Source organism: Apteryx rowi, unplaced genomic scaffold, assembly GCF_003343035.1.
Source record: "Apteryx rowi isolate R43461 unplaced genomic scaffold, aptRow1 scaffold_4, whole genome shotgun sequence".
In the NCBI taxonomy this organism is placed as follows: domain Eukaryota; kingdom Metazoa; phylum Chordata; class Aves; order Apterygiformes; family Apterygidae; genus Apteryx; species Apteryx rowi.
In genome coordinates this window covers 8799304-8818711 of record NW_020450529.1, presented here as the reverse complement: position 1 = coordinate 8818711, position 19408 = coordinate 8799304, and positions in this window count along the sequence as shown.

Genomic DNA, 19408 nt, shown 5'->3' with positions numbered 1-19408 from the left:
GTGGTGCCCACAGCTAACGGGGGCTGCTCGGAGCACCCAGCAGAGCAGAGCAGAGCCTGGTCCAAGTCCTTCAACAGACACAGCAGGACCTTTCAGATATAGTTACATATAGTTTTTTTTAATTTATATATATATATATATACACACACACACACACACACACACAGCAGAAAACTGATCTTCCGCTCCAGTTCGATGAGGTTATCACCTGTGTTGTCCACTTACTTTTAAACCCATGAACCAACGCAGTGTCCTGGGACATCAAGAGAGAGAAAAATCACATCCCTGAGATAACGAGACCCTAAGCACAGAATTTATTCAGTGATGAATAACCTCCTATTTTATCTCATTTACCAATGTATAAACTGTTTGCTAACATTGCAGAAAACCCTGCCCCTCCCCCATATTGGATTAGTCCGAAAATTGCTAAATATACTTCAAAATATCCTAAACTACACACGTGGAGCTGATCAAACGCTATTTATTTTCCATTTACTGTTAAAGATGAAATGACTCATTCTGCCATTATCATTCTCCTCTTCCCAGGAACATGTTCCTTATTAATGGGACTAATTACCGTCCTTTGCTCCAAATACCAATCTCCACAAGCACTTTGAATGCCCAAATTACAACAGCATTTACATGCAACTGGCTGCATTATTTTTAATAAACTTAGTCTAAAGACAGTCTCTTTGAGCACTCTCTGACTGCTCTTCTGCGAGCTCTTATGTATGCATACTCCAGCACGCAGGCACTGCATTTTTGATATTCAAGACCAGTTAATCAACCCTTCCTTTTAGAAACACCAATAAAAAGCATATTTAAGGACTTTATGGGTCTTCTGTACTGATAAGATAAGGTATTTTTTTTAATCTCTAGAGGCTACATGCACACATGGCATTTTAAAGGAAACTTCTCCTGAGAAGATTAACTGGAAATGCTTTGTGAAGTATCTAATAGCTGTTTGGCAATATCTGGAGATGGAGAGAACCTCAGGTGGTGTAAAGCACCGGCAGGGATCCTTTGATTTCGGTTCACTTCAGGTCCATGGCGATAAACCAATTTACACCGCGGGAGCAAGCACAGCCCTTCGAGAGGGGCAGAGCAGCACCCCGGGATCGTCTCGCCCGGGTCTTCTTCTGGCCACAGCCACCACGAAGCCCGCGATCGTGGTGACCCTGCTCCCCCCACATTGCATTAAAAGCCTCACGGAATTACCGAGGGGATGCAATGAAAACGCACGTGCATTGGGCTCTTAATCTTGTGTTTGTGCTCCTCGAGTTTATCACCTCCTTCACCGCCGCCCCCTTTTCTCCACCAGGACGCGACTCACTGCCGCTTCATCTGCGGCTCCGAGGACGGCACACGCCGCTCGGGCTCCACCTTCCCCTCCGGCGCCGCTCCCTGCCCCAGCTCCTCCGGCGGCTGCGATTCCCATTAATCCCCGCGACGACCAACAGGTCAGCTCGCGCTGCTCCGACGGCGGYGGCGGCAGGGTTCGGAAGCGCGGCTCCATCAAAATCGCCTACGCGCAGGAAGAGAATAACCGCAGGAGCAAACGCCTCGCTGCGACTCCTATCAGCCCTGCTCGGAAACTACGGCATGGCGAGGGGCGGGAAGGCGAGGAAAAGGGGGGGAAAGAGCCCAAATCGCGCCACCCGCCGCTGCCGAAACCATGGAGCGGGCCTCCCGCCCCGGCGGCCACCCGGGAGCGCCTGCTGCAGGTAACAGGCAGCGAGGCCAGTTGTAAAACACTTGTAAAACCGCTGAAGGCCTCAGCTCCTTTGAAGCCACCTCCAGCTCTGCTCGGTCACTTATTATATCGGTTTTCCGGCCGGGATCTGCTCGGGCTGGCGCTGACCGCGCCGACGTCCGTGCGGCGCCCACATCTCGGCTCCGACGCGCCGCGTCTCCCGCTCCGAAACCCGGGGGCCCGCCTCAACCCAGGGAGCCGCCAGGGCGACCCAGCTCGCTCCCCTGCGGATCAYGCTTTCCAGAACAGCCTCCCGCTCCAAAACTACCCTTTCCCTGCCCTGCCCRCCTCCTTCACTGGTCGCACGGGAGGAAAAGCAGCAGCCAACTCACCACGATCTTCCCTGCCCTTAAACGCGCAGTAACGGGAGCTGCTGCAACAGCGAAGCCCAGAAGGCCGGGCCAGAGCTTTTGCCGCAAACGCCACCCAGCCTCGCGGTCCCGACCCCAAACCCCCCGGCAAGGTGACACGTTATTAAGAATATCCGTATTAATCCCGACCCTGAAGCACTACGTCCAGCCAATTAAACTGCTTGAGCGGCCGAGCGTTCCCACAGACCTTTCTACTTTGCTTTTTTTTTTTTCCCTCTCTTTTTTAATGCCCTCTTAGGGAAAGGAATGGCTTCTGCAGGGAGCAACGGCGTGGCTCCTTCCAGCGGCGGCATGCGTGTGCGTGTGTCTGCGCGTGTGTGTGTATAAAATGTTCCTGGCTGCTTTCGCACACTGCGCATCCATCTGCGCGACGGAGCCCGTCTCCTTCAGCGTTCGAACGACTTCTCTCCGGGGCGGTAAGACAGAGCTGTTCCACTTGGCATCACATCCCCTCCCCGCCCCCTCCCAGCCCGCTTTTTTTTTGGTATCGCGAGGCATCGCTCCAGGCGTGCGCGGACCCGGAGAAGAATATCCTGCTGCACGAACGCGCAGATATACGAGACAGCTGCAGCGCGGCGAGATTACATTTTTAACGCATCAAATTGTGAAAAATATAACCACTCCCTTCCCTGAGCGCAGGGCACATCACTTATTTCTCCCTCAGCCGTTCCTTTGCCTGTGGCTCAACCCAGAGTGATGGAAACTGTTTCTTGAATTAAGGGCTGCTGGAAAGGAAATCCAGGAGAGGCTATTTGGGGCGATTACTGGAATTCCTTCTCCATCACTCCCAGCATTACAATCCCGCCTCGACTAGCCTCACGTGCCGTTAAACCCAAACATCCCGCAACGCGAAGGGCTGTCCAGTGCAAAGCCAGGCGTTTCTACGAACACCACGCTCGGTTTTCACACCCGCCTGCCCCAAATTTCTCCTCGCAAGCATCCCAATGGCTCAAGCCACCGGACAGTGGTATCACCGTGCGCTCCACGTGGGCCACCGAGCCCCGGGTGAGGAGCAGCAAGATGTTTCTCAGATCCTCAGACCGAGCGGTCCGGTACCAGCAACCTTTCCAAGGACACCCAGGTTCACAAAAAAAAAAGGGAAGAGCTTCTCCCCTCCGAAGACAGCACGGAGAGGGTGCTTGCCACGAGCACGTGGGAAGGCTGGAAGATGCTGACGGACAGGCACGCTTTCCTAAGCGAGCCCCCGAAACCTCGTCACCCGCTGGAAGCTGCGAGCGGTCCGCGGCCCCTGCGGCACGTCTCGCCCTTCGGAAGCTGCAGGGCCAAGCAGGACTCCAAGCGCTTTCCCTTCTTTCCAAGCATCCCCAAATTCCCAGCTCCTGGAAGTCTGCCAGCGGCTAAACACACAGTTCTCAACGTTAAAACCCCATAAAACAAAAACCCATATGGGGACTGCCCACGCAAACCAGCCCGGACCTGCCAGAAGCAGTAATCTTGGTGACATCAGATCTGTACAATAAAGAAGTCCATTTTACCGGCACAGGATTTTTATATAACTAAAATGGAAACAAAAATTGGCTCACAGAGATGAACGATGCCTGTGATAGTTTTTTGCTGCACTTGATTAAATATAGTGCACGACATAACAGACCCATTTTTCCTCCTTGAATGATAAACCCCATAGTTTAAAATTAAGCCCAGAGGCGCAAGTGAGATCCTATATCGATTTCAAAAGATACTGCAGACTTTTTGGAAACCCTGACTGCACTGTATACACACTTAGCAAAATTGCTCGAGTACCTCTGGCACCAAATGTAAACACAGTGAAAGCTAAAAATCATGTAGTGTTTTTATCTCAATGTAGCCTACACCGCAGCGTGCAGCTGTGGTTTGCCGTTCCCCGATAAACCACTCGTTGCTTTTGATCATTTTTTGTACGTAACTGTGGATGTGAATGCAAGATATTATCATAATAAGAAAATCGGAAGAAAAAACACAGTCAAACATACCAACCTGAAACATACTCTCTCCAAAGGATATTTGTAGATACCAGAATTACCAATTCTCTTGAAGACAACCGATCCTTTTCATGAAAATATAATAAGCCCTAGAGAAATTCTGGTTGATCTTTATTAAATGGACAGCCCTCAGGTATTTTTCCAGTAAAATGACTGAAACTTGGCTTTAGCATAATCCCAAAGATTATTTACATCTTCTGCAGTTTTTCCACTGCTGCTGAATAATCAGGGCTCCTCGGAAAACCATTGCCAAAGAAACATAAATCTTTTTTTTTTTTGCTCCTTTCCTCTCTCGTTTACCTGTTTTTACACATTCTGTCTTGCATAGGAGTGGTAAAAAGGCTAAAAATACTCCTGGTAAGTAGGCAAGAAAGAAACCTCTCGGGAACGGCTGCGAGCAGTCAGCGTTCCAAACCACCGCCCCCAGCAGTGCGATTTCTGGGGAGCTTGGGTTGCCTTTAAATGCAATTTCCTTGTCTTCCTGCAGAAAGGCCTGAAAAGGGGTAAAACTGGGGCTCCCAGCGTGCCGCTAGCCTACATTTGGGGGAAAGGCCTCCAAAACACGGGAGGTTCTGGAATATTTGGAGCACCAGGCGCTGTACAGGGATGCTTCAAAACAAGCACTTTGCTTTCTTCTTCACAGCCATTAAGGTTGCCAGTCACACAAGCTCCCTTCCTTGCTTGCCTCTGCCGAGTTACAACTATCCACTACAAATGGCTACGCACAGAGAAAGAAAATAATTAACTAGTCTCAAACAGTAAGAGCTGCAATTGGCATGTTAATGAGGTCTTTATGCTTCTTAATGTGCTTTCTAAAAATAAAATTACATTCAGGTATACAGTTCTCCCGGCTTCCCAATGCTCAGGGAATTGTCTTAATGCAAATTCTATAACGGCCTTGTTTCAAAGCAAACCCGGCTCCGTCAGTGCCCTACAGATGCTCCGTGCACTTTCAGAAGGACGCCAGGCGCCTGTCTGCTACGCAGGGGTCCAAATTTCAGCTCGTCTCAGGTCAGTGGAAAGTCAGGAGACTTGGCACGGTCAGACCCTACGTGAGAGCCAGGGTCACCTCTCCAGCATATTTGGGCACGGCCACGCTGAGGGCCCTCTGCTCCACGACCAGGAGCTGTCGGAGGTCAGCACGAAAGACCCCCCGGCACGCGCGACGTGGGGCTTGCTGTCACCAGAGCGGTAGCAGACACTGCCAAGGTTTGCCCTGGGAGGTATCCCAGCTGGAGAGCAGCACTGGTTTGAATTATACAGCAGGCTGTTGTGCAGAAGACTCATTTGCAGTAATCAGAAGCATCATGTGCTGGCATGGGAGGACTTCAAAGAGCACCCAGAGCCTAGACGGCAAAAAGTCACCCTTTTGGTGGTCAACATGCAAAATTCACACGTGCCCCAGAGCATCTCTTAATAAACCAAAATCATGCAGAATTCTCTTTTTCAGCTCCCTGCAACACTGCTTCCAAGGAAAGTAAAGATTTGTGCTCTGTTACATCTTTCAACACGTGCAGCTCACATACGTGCGCACACATACGCCCCCCACCCATGCAGACGTACGCTCTGCTTTTCTTCTGCCTTTCGCTAAAACTGAACACAAACAAGGGCCCGTGTATATTGAAATCCGTAGGAAGCTTAACATTTACTTGGCTTTTGTGTAAACACTTACGTGAATTACAGAAGTTTCAGCCAAGAGGCTGGGAACCCCGTTGTGCAAAGCCATATAATTCATTACAATTAAAAGCACGGAGAGAGGCAATCAGGCTTGCACGACAGCGGGCTGTTATGGATTTGCTCTTCCAAATGGAATCCAATTTGTCTTCCCAGCAACGCAGCTTCCCCGCGAGAAACCTCTTCGCCTTGCAGCGCCCTTCCTGCACGCCGACCGCAGCCCGCGACTGCCYGTCCCTTAGCTGTCACCGGCTTTGCTACCGGAGGCTGCTCGACTCACAGCCCCGGCCACGCTGCTTAGAAACACAGCGAAAAATGAGTTTTTTCAAAGCACAGGCAAGGTGGGGTGGTGGCACCCAATGGCAGCTGAATTACGGGAAACTCAAGGGATGGGTGAATCCCACCTCCCGAACTGTCCTGGCCACAGCTGGACCATGCCAAACCCCGCGATGCTCAACAGCTCCACCATGCCAAGACATCTGCACCCGAGGAGGGTCAGGGTCCTCCCACGGGAGCGCTCTGGGTCGGGCATGGGGCTTGGGGCACAGGGTGCTGTGCGGGTTTTTGTCAGGGCTGGGCCTCCCTAGGTGACCTTCAGGCTGCTGAGAAAGCAGAAAACCTGATTTCTTGGAGCAAGCTGCAAGGAAGCCACGTGCTGCGACCCGCGCTGCAGACGCGGCCAGCACCCGCTGGCTCCGAGTCCTTCGGCATTTTATACACAGCATCGTTTCCCAACGAAGCCATCTCAACAACAGGAATCAACACAGAAACACAGAAGAACGCACATCATCCAAAACCGCGTGGCAACGTATATTCCCCAAGTCTCTGCCCTTCTTATTCAGTATTCATAATATGCTAAGCTATTAAACAGTGCTAGGGAAAGCGCTGCGGCTTACAGTGCTGCAGACAAGTGGTGTTATCATCTGGTATTTCTTCTTTTGTTATTACAGTGAATCTTCCTACATCTCTGAAAATAATCCAATTATTGCTTACCGCTGGTAAGGTCACTGTTGCTTTGAACAGAGATTTGGGTAATACTCTGATTACTCTTAAGCAAATATTGGAAGGACTTGGGCAGAAATTTCAGAGAGATTGAAAATCCATTTTAGTGGAAACCACAGATGGAAAAATATTCACCCTCTAGAGAATAAAAATAGGGGAAAAAAGGTACTATTTCTCAGCCTATTAGAAAAATATTAGTTTATCTGAAATCAATAGCATAGATGCATTCAGGTATTAAAACAATATAAAATTTCTCCCACCATATAATGTTAAAAATAAGGCAATCATCAGGCCTGCAATAAGTGTTCCCATACAGGCTCCAAAATACACTGAACTGCTTAAACGCAATATATGGAAAACAGCAGAAGGCTTTTATCACTCGTGGGAATAAAACAACTCTCAGAGAAAGGTGGGTATCAAAGATCAATCTATAATAAGGAAAAGGAAGTTAACATCCTTTACAGCAGTCTTGGAGAGATTTTTTTCTGCATTGGATTAACTAGATAACCACAAAATCACATAAAATACATATGACACCAAGAAAAGGTGTCTATTATATTCCTTTTGGTGCAATTAATCACAGGTTCTTTAATGTCAGACCATCTTTAAGTAATGACAAAAAAAGGAAGAAAAAAACCAACCCTTTTTTCCCTTAAAAAGAAATTAATCACATTGTCACCGAAAGATGATTTTTCTGACATCGCTTCCTTGTACCGGCCAACTGATATTAAAAACAGAATATTGCTAGATATTGCTGTCCTTTGGCTGAAATTGCAGAAGGACGCTTAGAATTAACCCATGAGTGTCCTCCCAGGTGGAAGCAGGCACGTTTGAAAGATGCCACCAGAAAACCCAAAGCCCCCAGGCACCGAAAGACCCTCGTTGTCCTTCTTTGGTGCGGAAAACAAGTAGCTCTTGCCACAAAACACTCAGAAGCTTTTGTTTGTTTGTTTTTTCCCCCCTCCCCTAAAGATACCACTATTTCAGGTTTATAAGATTTCTAGCGCTGCAGGCTGCTAACGCAGGAGCGGGATGTCAGCGCTGGAAACGTCGCGACTCCGCGTGAGTCAGCCTTGCCGGGAGCCCCGACGGGAGGCGAGACAGACGCCGAACCGCGGCTGCTGACGGGGACGGGCGCGCGGGTGCAGCGCCGCGCCGTCCTTCTCCTAGGAAACCCGATCGCTCCGGCTGAGACAAGCATGCACTGAAATCCCGAGGGGATAAAGCAAAAGGAGTGGGAACCACGTCAAGAAAGCCTGCTCACCCACTACCGCGCAGCAAATACCGAACATTAGCGGGCCTCAGCCCTGCCTGTGACTTTATCGACCGAAGCGAGCGGGCTGCAAGCTCCTGCAGCCGCATGCGGCACGCCGGCGGCTCCGGGAGACGCGCACGACCGGCAGCACGGCCGCACTGCTGCAAACCCGAGTACCAATTTAATAAGTGCTGCCCAGGGGCGTCGAGCGCGCGTGCACGCACACAGCTCTCCTGGTCTCAGCGGCTCTAACGTAAATAGAGGTTCCCTTGAGTGGTACAGGGTGACTCAGCCCCGACTAAAGGGCTGGACCATGCTGTTCCTGATGCCCCAATGATCTCAAGATGCTCAGCTTCCCAGCTGCCTCCAGGTGCTTTCATCTCTCCGACAGACCCAGTTCAGAGCTGGAGGGGTGGAAGGTTAGGAGAGGGCAAAGATAACCTAAAACCGCCCTTGGTCTGCCTTTTCCTCCTTGCTCCCTGTCCCAAACCGGGTCCAGAAACCTGGCTCAGGCGTGCAAGCACACGCTAAAGATGTGCGCATCCCCGCAGTGCTAAGCCAGCGATATTTCCCGAGATGCTGAGCGAAAGCGCACCTTGACCGAGAACCGTATCCATCGATTCCGAGAGCCGGCAGATGAAAGCTGCCGATCCCTGCACCTGCAGACAAGCGCCGCCTGGGGAAATCACCTCTATTATCGCTTCAGAGCCGGCGGGAAAGGTCAGCCCTCGCACAAAGGCTGTACAGGCCCCGGCGGGTTGTAGGCACTGCATTTACAGAGAAACGCAACATGAAAGGAGTCTCTTTTCGCCCGTATTTGAATCCACCTGCAGCGATGCACGGGTGGCACCCGCGCATACGGACGGGCGCTCGCGGATTTGCTCGTGGGAGGCGACACTCTCACCTGTGCGCTTCAGATGTTTTCTATTTCGAACCTCAGTTCTGCTGCGTTTCTGCTGTTTGGCTTTTTAACGCTTTCCTTATTTGCCCGCGATCCATTCTGCGGCGCACACGCTTGCATGCTTTTAATTGCTCCTATAATTGCCTTGATTAGACGGCTTGCAGGGACCTCTGACTTTTCACTCGAGAGGTATCCAAGAGACAGGTCATAAGCTAATAGTGCACATTTGTATTGCCAGGTTTGATTTCTTGCTGTATAAATACAGGGCTTGGTTTCTGCTTAGACCTTCCCTGGTCATCTACAGCGCCACAAAATCAGAGTGCCGTGGGTGCGAACGCCATCCAAAGGCAGCTTAACAACCACTTCAGCTACACTGGGCTAAAGACTCGTGTCCTGCGCGACTCTTACGACGACAGAAACAAGCTGCCAGCTACTCCTCTCTTGTCTGGGTAATCAATGCATTTACACATTTTTGCAGCACAAGACCTTTTTTGGGGAGAAAAAGTAGCAGCCTGAAACACAGGAAATCGGCCATTTCTATTTAACAAACAAACTATTTGTTCAGCAGCTTGAATATGTTCTTTCAAAGCCAGAGCTAGCATATTTATGCTTTAGAAAGAGCACTGCCTATTTCAAGCACATTAGTTTGTTAGTTTAAAAGTAAGGAAATATGGAAGGAAAAAATAAAGACTCGCTTTTCTGTGCTCCCTAACAGCATTAAAACCTAGCACATAGCAAAGCATGTGGGAAAGGCTGTTTAAAACCTCCCAGGGCGCTGCAGAATAACCTCCACGTTAAAAATGCATTGAGAAAATTATATTCAAAATGTACCTGCAACCAGGCAGTATCCTGCACGGTGGCCTTGGCAGCTTGCAAAGGTGTCTGGCTTTCCGCCGCCAGGCCTGGGAATCTGTTTTGCTCACCGTGCCAAATCCAGCAAGAGAATAAAACTGAGCCGCACAACCATTTCTCGGGGGGGGTTGCTGCCAATTTTGAAAGCAAGTGACTCGGGCTGCGGTGCCTGGAGCAATGCCGGCACGGTCGCCTGGAGAGCGGCAGCAACCCCTGCCCAGAACTAGCCTGGGTGAGACGGAGACTGCTGCTGAAGACCCCAAAATTGCTGGATGGGTTTGAGTTCAAGAGCTGCACCTTCAGAGGGGACGGCACGGCAGAGGACTGACCCACGCAGCAAGCAGCGTCTGCGGTTATTCTGGCAAAGCACAGGACTGACGGCAGCGGGATTTTCGTGGATTGGGGGGAAAAAAACCCAAACAGCCGGCAGACCCCTTTCTAAAGAGGATTTCACAGGTTCTGGGAGAGTATCAAAAGTATAACTGTCTTTAACATTGGCACTTTACAAAGGGCTCCTTGGAGGAGCACAGGGGTGATGGTCAGGCAGGACCCGCGGGGACGCACGATTTTTGCACGTCACCGGCAGAACTGCACCCGGCCGCTCCTGCTGGAGAAAAGCCCTCGCGGGCAGGCTTCGAAACGCGCGATTTTGAAAAGGCCTGCACGCCAAAAAGGGCAGGGAAAGGGGGATCCCCCCAAAGCCTCTAACGCAGGCGCGGCGGGCAGGGGGCAACAAGCCCCTGCGCGGGGCGAGGGCGCCCCGAAGCCCGCGGCCGCGCAGAGCCGCTCGCAGACCGGCTCCTGAACCGGGAGGCCCGGGAGAGGATCGCTAAGCTCCAGCGTCGACTGCTATTTTTAAACAGGACTGCTGAAATGAAAGGAGCCTAGAGAGGCCGCGTAGCAAAAGGAGGGAAGAGTAGGGATGGATTTAATTCGGGAACTCGAGACGGCTCATTAGCGTGGAAAGCGAGCTTAGCGAGCATTGTCAAAGAGCTCACGTCTGCACCAAGCACGAACCCGGCGTAATCGAGTCTAGCTACTTAGCAGAGATTGAATTAGATTTTACCACATGGAGGGGAGACGCCGGCTCTGAAGAGAGAAAACCTGATGCGAACCCTTCGCTGCCGGAGCCGCGGCAGCACCGGGACGGCAGCGACGATCCTTGGCCGGGGCAGCGCAAAACGGGACGCGGCGAGAGACCTCGCGCAGCCCGAAACAGCCCGGCACTGACAAACAGAAAAAGGCCGAAGGATTAAGTTACGTATCATTAATGCATGATCGTAGCCCTGCCAACACACACGCTCGTTATACCCACCGCTCCCACGGTCTCTGCTGCAGAAACTCAGCCTTTTCTTGACATTTGCTTTCTCTTGTTTCAGGTTTATTCAGTCATAACCGCATGTCATTGCAGAGTTAGAGGTAAGCATGAGCAACGCCATCCATTACCCTTTTAAATACTCAAAGTCCGGGAACCAGGTTTTGAGCAACTTTTAAAGACAGGCAGGACTAGTCGCAGAGGGCGACGGGGCTCCGCTGGGACCAGAAGGGTTTTGCTGTAGAGAGCCACCTATCACCAACCAGGCACATGTATTTTCTCGCTCATTTTTTCATAAATCTAGCCAAATAACCGGTTTATTTTGCATGGAGCAAATGCACAGTGAAGTAACGCCGCTCGCACCACTGAGGTTCCCATCAGGGATGGGCAAGTCGTTCATCACTGCCGAGGCCAACATAAAACTGATACTGATGTTAAGAATCCCAGGCGTCCCATTTGGTGCTCATATAACATATGGCGTATGTGAATTTTATAGCTTTTGTATTAATCCACCCAGAATACCATCACTTTGCAAGATTTCATGAAATATTAAAATGACTGAGGATAATTTATTTCACGACTCTAGGCAAAGGCCCTGGGAATCACGAGACACCCTCCCCCCCAATTAAATTCACACAGGTCTGTGACTCGCAGTCCTAATATTTTGCTTCTGTTTGCTGAATACGAGAAAGAAGCAACGTCTTTCAACTCGGTTATTTGATGGATCAGCCTGAATTTGCTTATTAAGATTTCTACAATCCATTATCACTACAGGAAGGAGAGAGAGAGACATGACAGACTACGCGCGCTTATCAAACCCCGTGAAGTCCACGCAGGCAAACACCGGGCACCTTTATTGACAGCCGAACTGTGAATTGCACAGTTGGCTTTTAAAAATCCAGCAGAAGGCCACGATGTTTAAGGACCATATAGAAAAAGACTGGAATTTTGTAACAGCTTATGACTAATATATCACGGCTAGAAGCTAAGAGTTTCAAAAGAACTCCTCACATCTGCGTGCAAAAACATTTCCGTGATATTAGAAGGGGACCTAAATCTTTGTGCACCAACGTACAAAAGCGAAAAATAACTGGAGACGTTAGGAAAACTCCCTACTATCTGGTTATGCCAAAGCGATCCCCAAGCAGCACCGCGGAGCTGGGGCGTAAGAGCTTTAACACGTGGAGCTCTGCAGTGAAACACTGCCGTGGGCTGCGGGCATGCCCTCGTCCCAACCATCCTAAGGAAAGCAAGCTTCTCTTGAAGGAGATGTCCCTCAAATAACCAGGAGACATCTCACACAAGCACCGGGGAACGTCATCGTCATCTTCATGTGTCAAGCCCTCGGGCCACCGCCTGGGCTTTCTGGACTCCTGGTCAAGAGTTTCCAGTATTTCTGCAGTAAGAAGGAGAGGCAGCACTCACTTTAAGAAGCGCAGAAATAAATGACGACCCTCTCGGTGTCTCTGCAAGCCGTGGCAGGGAGCTGCGGGGGAACCCAGGCTCACACAGGCGCTGGTACGTGCTTGCGGGCACCAAGCTGGAGGTGGCAACCCCTGCCCAAGCCTTCAAAACTGCATCTTGTAGAAGTGGCAGGATGAATCTGGTCAGCGCCAAGATATTCTCTGCTATAAAGATTACTGTAGGAGAGAGTGATTTCTGCAATATATATCAGGAGGATTCAAAGCCAACAGCTGCTGGGAACCTTGAACGACCACAGAATTCAATAATAAATCTCTGACGAATGTTTAACACCTAACAAATCTATTTTCAAGATCAGGGAATGGTATAAAACTAGTAGACTATTGCAAAACTATGTGCGCACAAGATATAAGGTCAATATTTCAAACAACTAATCACAGGAGAAGAAGGCTAGCAGCAATCATGAAAGGTCATTTAGAGCAGCTCCGTGCCCCAAGGACTACGTACATTGTCCGCATGGGTAATTGCACACGCAAAGAGTAGCAAACGTCTCAGATCCTGACTATGTCTGTGCACACAGGAACACAGGCTGGAGGAACACAACTGCTATTTCATACTGTTATGCCCAAGTGTATAACAGCCCAGGTTGAGCCTATGTCTGAAAAAACAGTTATTTTAAACACAGCACATACAGACTTTTGCAAAATTTATTATTCCCTCATTTCTTATTGCAAGTTTGGCTTATTGAAAAGCTCCACGCCTCGCAACCAAACAAATCATCCGTATTTAATATGAACTGGAGTGCACGGGTGTGGATGCATCTGCTCAAACGAGCACGCAATTGGTAGCTACTAAGCTTGCAATTATGAAAATTTAGGACTGTATCTACAGATGTGTTTTCCATGAAAAAAAAAAAATCTTGATTAATAACAAATAGTCTTGGACCACTTCTCCACAATGTTAAAAAACATGCGCAAAAGCACGTTACTTTCAAGATACCATAAACATGAACAGCAGAAAACCAGTATTCTAAAAAAAAAAAACTTCAAAGTTCATGTTCTTGCCCAAAATGGCTGCACTGCAAACAAACTAACAAACAGTAATACCAACAGAGCAGACATCATTCGTCCAAGAGCAGCCCACAGTCAAAGTCGCAAAGAAGAATAACGACAATGATGATGATAAATGAAGTCAGACCGACACAGGCTGTGCTCGGAATCGCACTTTGATGCTATTCTCTCCAGCTCCTGCGGCACATATGCTAAATGCATCGCGAATGTGCCATGGCGACATGAGGATTTGCACAGTGATTTCAAAGGTACGTATGCGTATTCACATAAACAGAGCGAGAGCGTGTGCTCGCTCCAGCCAAGATACTCATTTATCCTTCATATGTATTTACGGGTGGGAACAGGCTCTTCAGCATTGCTCGTTGGTGCAGCTGTAATTAACATCTGGATGCCAAAAGAGAATGAAAGCTGACACGAGCCCTGAGCCTCCCAAAACTCTGAGAGCTCTCTGAAACCTTTAAAACTGAGCACTGAATTAAATAAAATATCCCTTGACATGAAAAAGAGAATTTTCATTTCCAGCCTAAACACTTGCTGAATTTTCCAGATGTGGAAAAAAGGCTGTTGGTCCGGAGCCTCAGCTGATAAGAGATGACACAGCAGATTAACTGATTGCGCAGCACTGCCTCCCACTGCAGAAACATGCAGAGATTTTGCTTTAGTAATTATTTTGGGGAAGAAAAGTGGAAACAGACCCATCAAATTAAGGAGGGCTGCAGCAGAACAAGACGGCAAAAGGTTTTTATGCATCTCCGACCGAAGGATGCAGATGATCATTCCAGCTCAGCCCCTCCTTCTTGGGCTGGCGCTCCCCTGCGGGATGCTTGCTGGAGAAACGTCCCCCCGAGGGACGAACCAAGCCCCTGTTAGCAACACCCTAACCCGCGCCTCGCTGAAGAGGTGCTGCTGGCCTCCTTGAGGCTTTCTCCCACAACCGAGCGGCCCCAGAAATCCCCGTCCTTCGGCATCGGTGACACCGTGGGCTCTGCAAGGGGAGCGCCGAGCGCTTCAGCATCGCTGCGAAGCGCAGCGGCGCGCAGTCCTCCCCGAGACACGTGCACCCTGGGTCCCGCGACACCGCAGTCGGGATAGATGAGCAGCTCTTCTGCCAGCAGCTTGGTTTCACGTTGGCCAATATCTCTTTGGGAGTACGTAGTTAGCTGCCTGCAACCAGAAGCCCTCTCTGCTTGCTCCTCAGAAGGGAAAAAATTAATCATTTTTGCTCTTTCACCAAGATGCTCGAAGTGCTTAAGTGGCTGGAATGCAAAATTTTAAGTGGGACCAAAGAATCCTGAATTGGCTTCATAGAATTGCATTTCTGGAAACTTCAGAGCAGCTCTGCCTTTCGCTGCTAGACAGCCCCGTGCCGCTCGTGTATAGCTTCTTTGATTCTCCTTGTTTGTGCAGGTCCATCAGGTACAGCTAAAAGCAGCAAACAGACAAACGCACCAGGGAAAACTTGTTAAAATCATAACGCTCCTTTAACCATTGATTGCTGCTCTTTGTTGGAGGACACTATCTGCTTTCCAGACGCTAAGCACTCAGGCAAAGGAAATAACCTACTTCTCCTGTGCTTTAACCCACAACGAATCAAGCTGGATTCCTAAATTCTATCTGTCCTAAGAAACAAGGCGGCATTTCTCCAGGGCACAACCCTCTCCCCCAAACGCGCTTTCTGTTTGCAACCTAAATTAATGCCACAGCTGCAATTAGCAGAATCTGTTTTCCCTACTACTTTTTAAAACCAAGGCTGAAAGAGCGTTTCAGCTTATCCCAAGCAGATTTGCCTTCTCAGTGCCAGACACAATGTTAACACAGGCCTTTGAAATAGATTTTCTCAAAAAAAAGAGAAAAAGAAGGAGGGGGGAAGATTAACCATGGTATTTTTGGCGACTCATATTCCAATTAAGACGACTCCTGCTCTATGAATAAACTCAATTATCACATACCAAAACCCATAACATACCAAAAAAAGTTTTATACAAGGTCTTGAGGGTTTCATCAATAGCCTCAGCTGCTTTTAGTGGAAGGATGCTCAGTCTTTACCTCTTCAGATGCTCCAAACATTTGACATCACGAATGCAGTTCAATAAGTCAATACTCAATGGGCAACTCTCTGGGTCTCCAAAGGCACAGAACTAAATACCATTTATCGACAGTAAAGCCTGTGCATGCTATTTTCCATGCAGTTCATGTCTTCTTGAACAATCTGCCTAGCGTAACTGTCTCAGGTGATTTAAATAGGAACCGAAAATCTTCCCAAAAGATTAAGCAGCACCGTCCAATTTGTAAATACCTTGGGCTCCATGGAAGGCTGTTAATGTTAATACAGGGAATCTGTTTGATGCAAATGAAAAACAACAACAACAACAACAACAACAAAAAGAACTCTCATTACAGAGTTTCTTGTAATGACAGTGCTCACATATAACCACAACAGTCTGCTTTTGATTAGAGCAAGCCATTTAGCGCTGCCGTTATTATTTGTTGTTTCTATGGTTCCTTGGGTGTGCATAATTCTTCCCAGACAAACACAGAGGAAAAACTGAAATGCTTCTTCCCTGAAGTAACCCATTCTGGAGGATTTCAGCGAGGTCAAGGCTCCAGCCCAATGCCGGGGTCCCAGGCGCCCACTTGGGAAGCACCCGAGCGAACCCCGGAGGGGGTTCCCGCACCCATTAATGCGTTATCGGGAACTTCTCACGTTCTCCCATCCGCTTCCAGGGGGAAAACTACCATAACATCTGAAAGAAAGCCATTCCCACCTTAAGGAGTATTATTTGGGGTTCATTTAAATGAGGTCATGCCGTGGGTTTCAAAGGTCAGAGGGGCTGGATGAGCCGTGAAATTAAGTGTGGGTGCCCTGCTCCACCGCCTGCGCGGTGCAACTTCTGCACGGACCGATCCTGCAGCCTGCCAAGGCCGTTCTCAGCCATCCCGTACAGGAAGCTTTTCTTCAGTCTTCTCAACACGAGGTTTATTTTGATTAAAACAAAAACAAAAAGAAACAAAAACGGAAAAAAAACCTAGCAATCTGTCAGGTCAGAGGGTCAGAAAATGGAGTCCAGATTTAATTGGATGATGATGGTTAACAGCCCCATAAACATGGGCACGTCCAGCTCCGCGACCTCCGTTATTCGGCACGCACTGCTGTTTGCTTACAAGAGATGACACCCAACTGCACATGAGAGACCGTGCGGCTACAAGGTCAGTTTGTGCAGTATTCATGAAGCAATGCAGATGATAAGAAATGCAGTGTCTGGATATACTATATGCTCAGGGGAACTAGACTCATATTAAACAGCAAAATACTGATCTATTGTGTAGGATGCGCGCCTGAAAGAATGGTTTCCAGATGGGACCACACCGCTCAAACAGATTGCAGAAAGCTTTTTTTTTTTTTTTAATTACATAGTGCATATACATTGCTTTTGTTCCACCATGTTTTTCTAGGGACACTTTGTAGTAGCTCCCTTTTAATTTGTGCGCTTTTGTAAATGGATCGTTTTTTTAAGCTTGAGGTGTTTTACTGACACCAAATACAGCTTTTTACCTTAAAAGAAGGGAATTAAAAGGAGAATTGCCACACCTTGCATTTGCCTTGCCAAATTCTTCTCCCAGTTCTCCGGACAGCTTGGATGGACTGAGAAGTTTGACCTCAAGACAGCGAGGAAAACAAGTCTAAGTTGTTTTAATTTTATAGTACTTCCATGTGCAGTTCAAACTCATATTCAGGGTAAACAAAACCATTGTAGGGCTGGAGGGAGTGATAAACAGAGTACACAAATCTCAATAAATAGTTCAAGCTATCAGACTGCCAAACTTGGCTCTTTTTCTTAGCTATTTGAAGGGGATCAAACAAATCCTTGGAATTAATCAAAAATCATTCAGAAAGGCCATATAATAAAGAAGATGGTAATAAATCACATCAGTGAAGTATCCCAGTACAAACTGGCACTTGTGTTTTGGAAAAAACAACACCCGGAGGAAAACACTGTTCTCCATCCCTTTGTAAACCCTATTAAAAAGCTGTTTAGTTGCCATTGATGTATCATTCACAAAGTTGTTGAAAATTTTCCTGCTTGCCAGTGGTTTAAAGAAACGTTCGATGCGGGTTGGAATTACTACTGCAAGTCATTTAGGGTCCAAACTCGCAGGCAGCGAGGCCAACAGCAGAGATCCCGTTCCCAGCTTTAGCAGGCGCAGGATCAGAGCTGGAGAGCAAGGAGCACGCTGAAAAAGCTAGAAAATTATTTTACTTAATATTACAGATCTAGTATTGGACTTTGCTCTATTTCTCATGTCTGTCTGCCAAATCCAGCTATTTGCTTTGCTATTTTATTTAAATGTAATTTTCCTCTTAAACATAAACAGTTTATCGCTCAAGAGCTACTCTACACCAAACGTAGGAAAGCTCAGGAAAGCTCAAGCTGCGAGAGGAGCAGCCCCGGCTCCCGGCAGAGCTGGGACAGCTTTTTGCTGCTTTGGTACAGAGTCAGGTGGAGCTTAGCAAGAGAAATCCAGCAAAACAACAGCTCAAATATTACGGCGACCCATTTGTACCGCTGATCAGCCCCTTCGATGATGAGAAAGAATATTCCCCAATGAAATGGTATTCCCAGAATGACTGACCGGGCAATGGGTGGAAATTTGGTGCCAAAAATAATATTCCATGAGAAAAATTAGTTCAAATACTGGCTAATCTCCACCTACTTTGCCCAAAACTCCCAATTCTTTCACTATTCATCTGTATTACTATTGTTCTGCTTCTCAACTATTTCAATAAAGAGCTCTTTTTTTTCCCCCCTAATTATTTGTAAAAACTTCTCATTAAGGACCTTATAAAAGGGAACTATACCTGGTGGCTGCTTTCATTAAAATAAAAGACACCACAGCTATCTATAGCCTGAGAAAATTCTGAGTCAGGTCCTCAGCAAAAGCAAAGCAGTGCAGTAAGGGCGTAAAAGCAGCGTGTCCTGACGTAAACACACCAGAGTCACACCCGCTTTTTAAATATATATATATTTTTATATACTTCATACGTTCAAAGAACAACCTTCCCGAGAGGGACGCGGCGGACGAACACGACCAGCTAAACAGATACGCAGACGCACTTCAGCAAGAGCACATCAGCAGAGGACAAGCCACCACCGCAACGCACGGGGAGAGTTCACACTCCGGCTTTGATCATCAGCTGCACTTTGCTGCTTTTCATCTTCCAGGCGAGCAGACGAGCGACGGGTGGAAATAATTCAACCTCTCCTCTACCTGCCTGCGGGCACAGCCCTAAGTGGGGTGCAGCTCCATGGATAAACGCCCTGTGAATCACTTAGTTACTGAGGCTAAGTGCAAGCTAATTAATTGACTGGATCTGTTCCTCTGCGCTGTATTTATTAAATGCAATCTTCCCCAGAAAGGCTGACTGCCTTGCAGTTACAACATTTAGATGCTATAAATTCATGAGCCAGAATCAGTAAACATGATGCAATTATAAAAATAAGTTGATGTGGAAAATCAACTTAAAGGGTCCTCGAGAGAAAATGCACTTCTAGATAAAACGCCTCATAAGAATGCACATAATAGCATCCTGGCTGCAGCGCAGTAAACCACCTGGGATAAAATTTTATTTCGTACCGGGCAAATTACACCCCGAGATACGTCATTCTGCCTGACAAACCACAACTGCGTATTAGAAGTTCACAGCCCTGGATCTGGTCCCCCGGGAGTCTCTGGACAGGCAGGTCCCTTCTCTCCCGCGTTCCCCAAAAGCTCAGAGGCTTTGGCCGGGAGGATGTTTCGTGCCCCTGTGCTTTG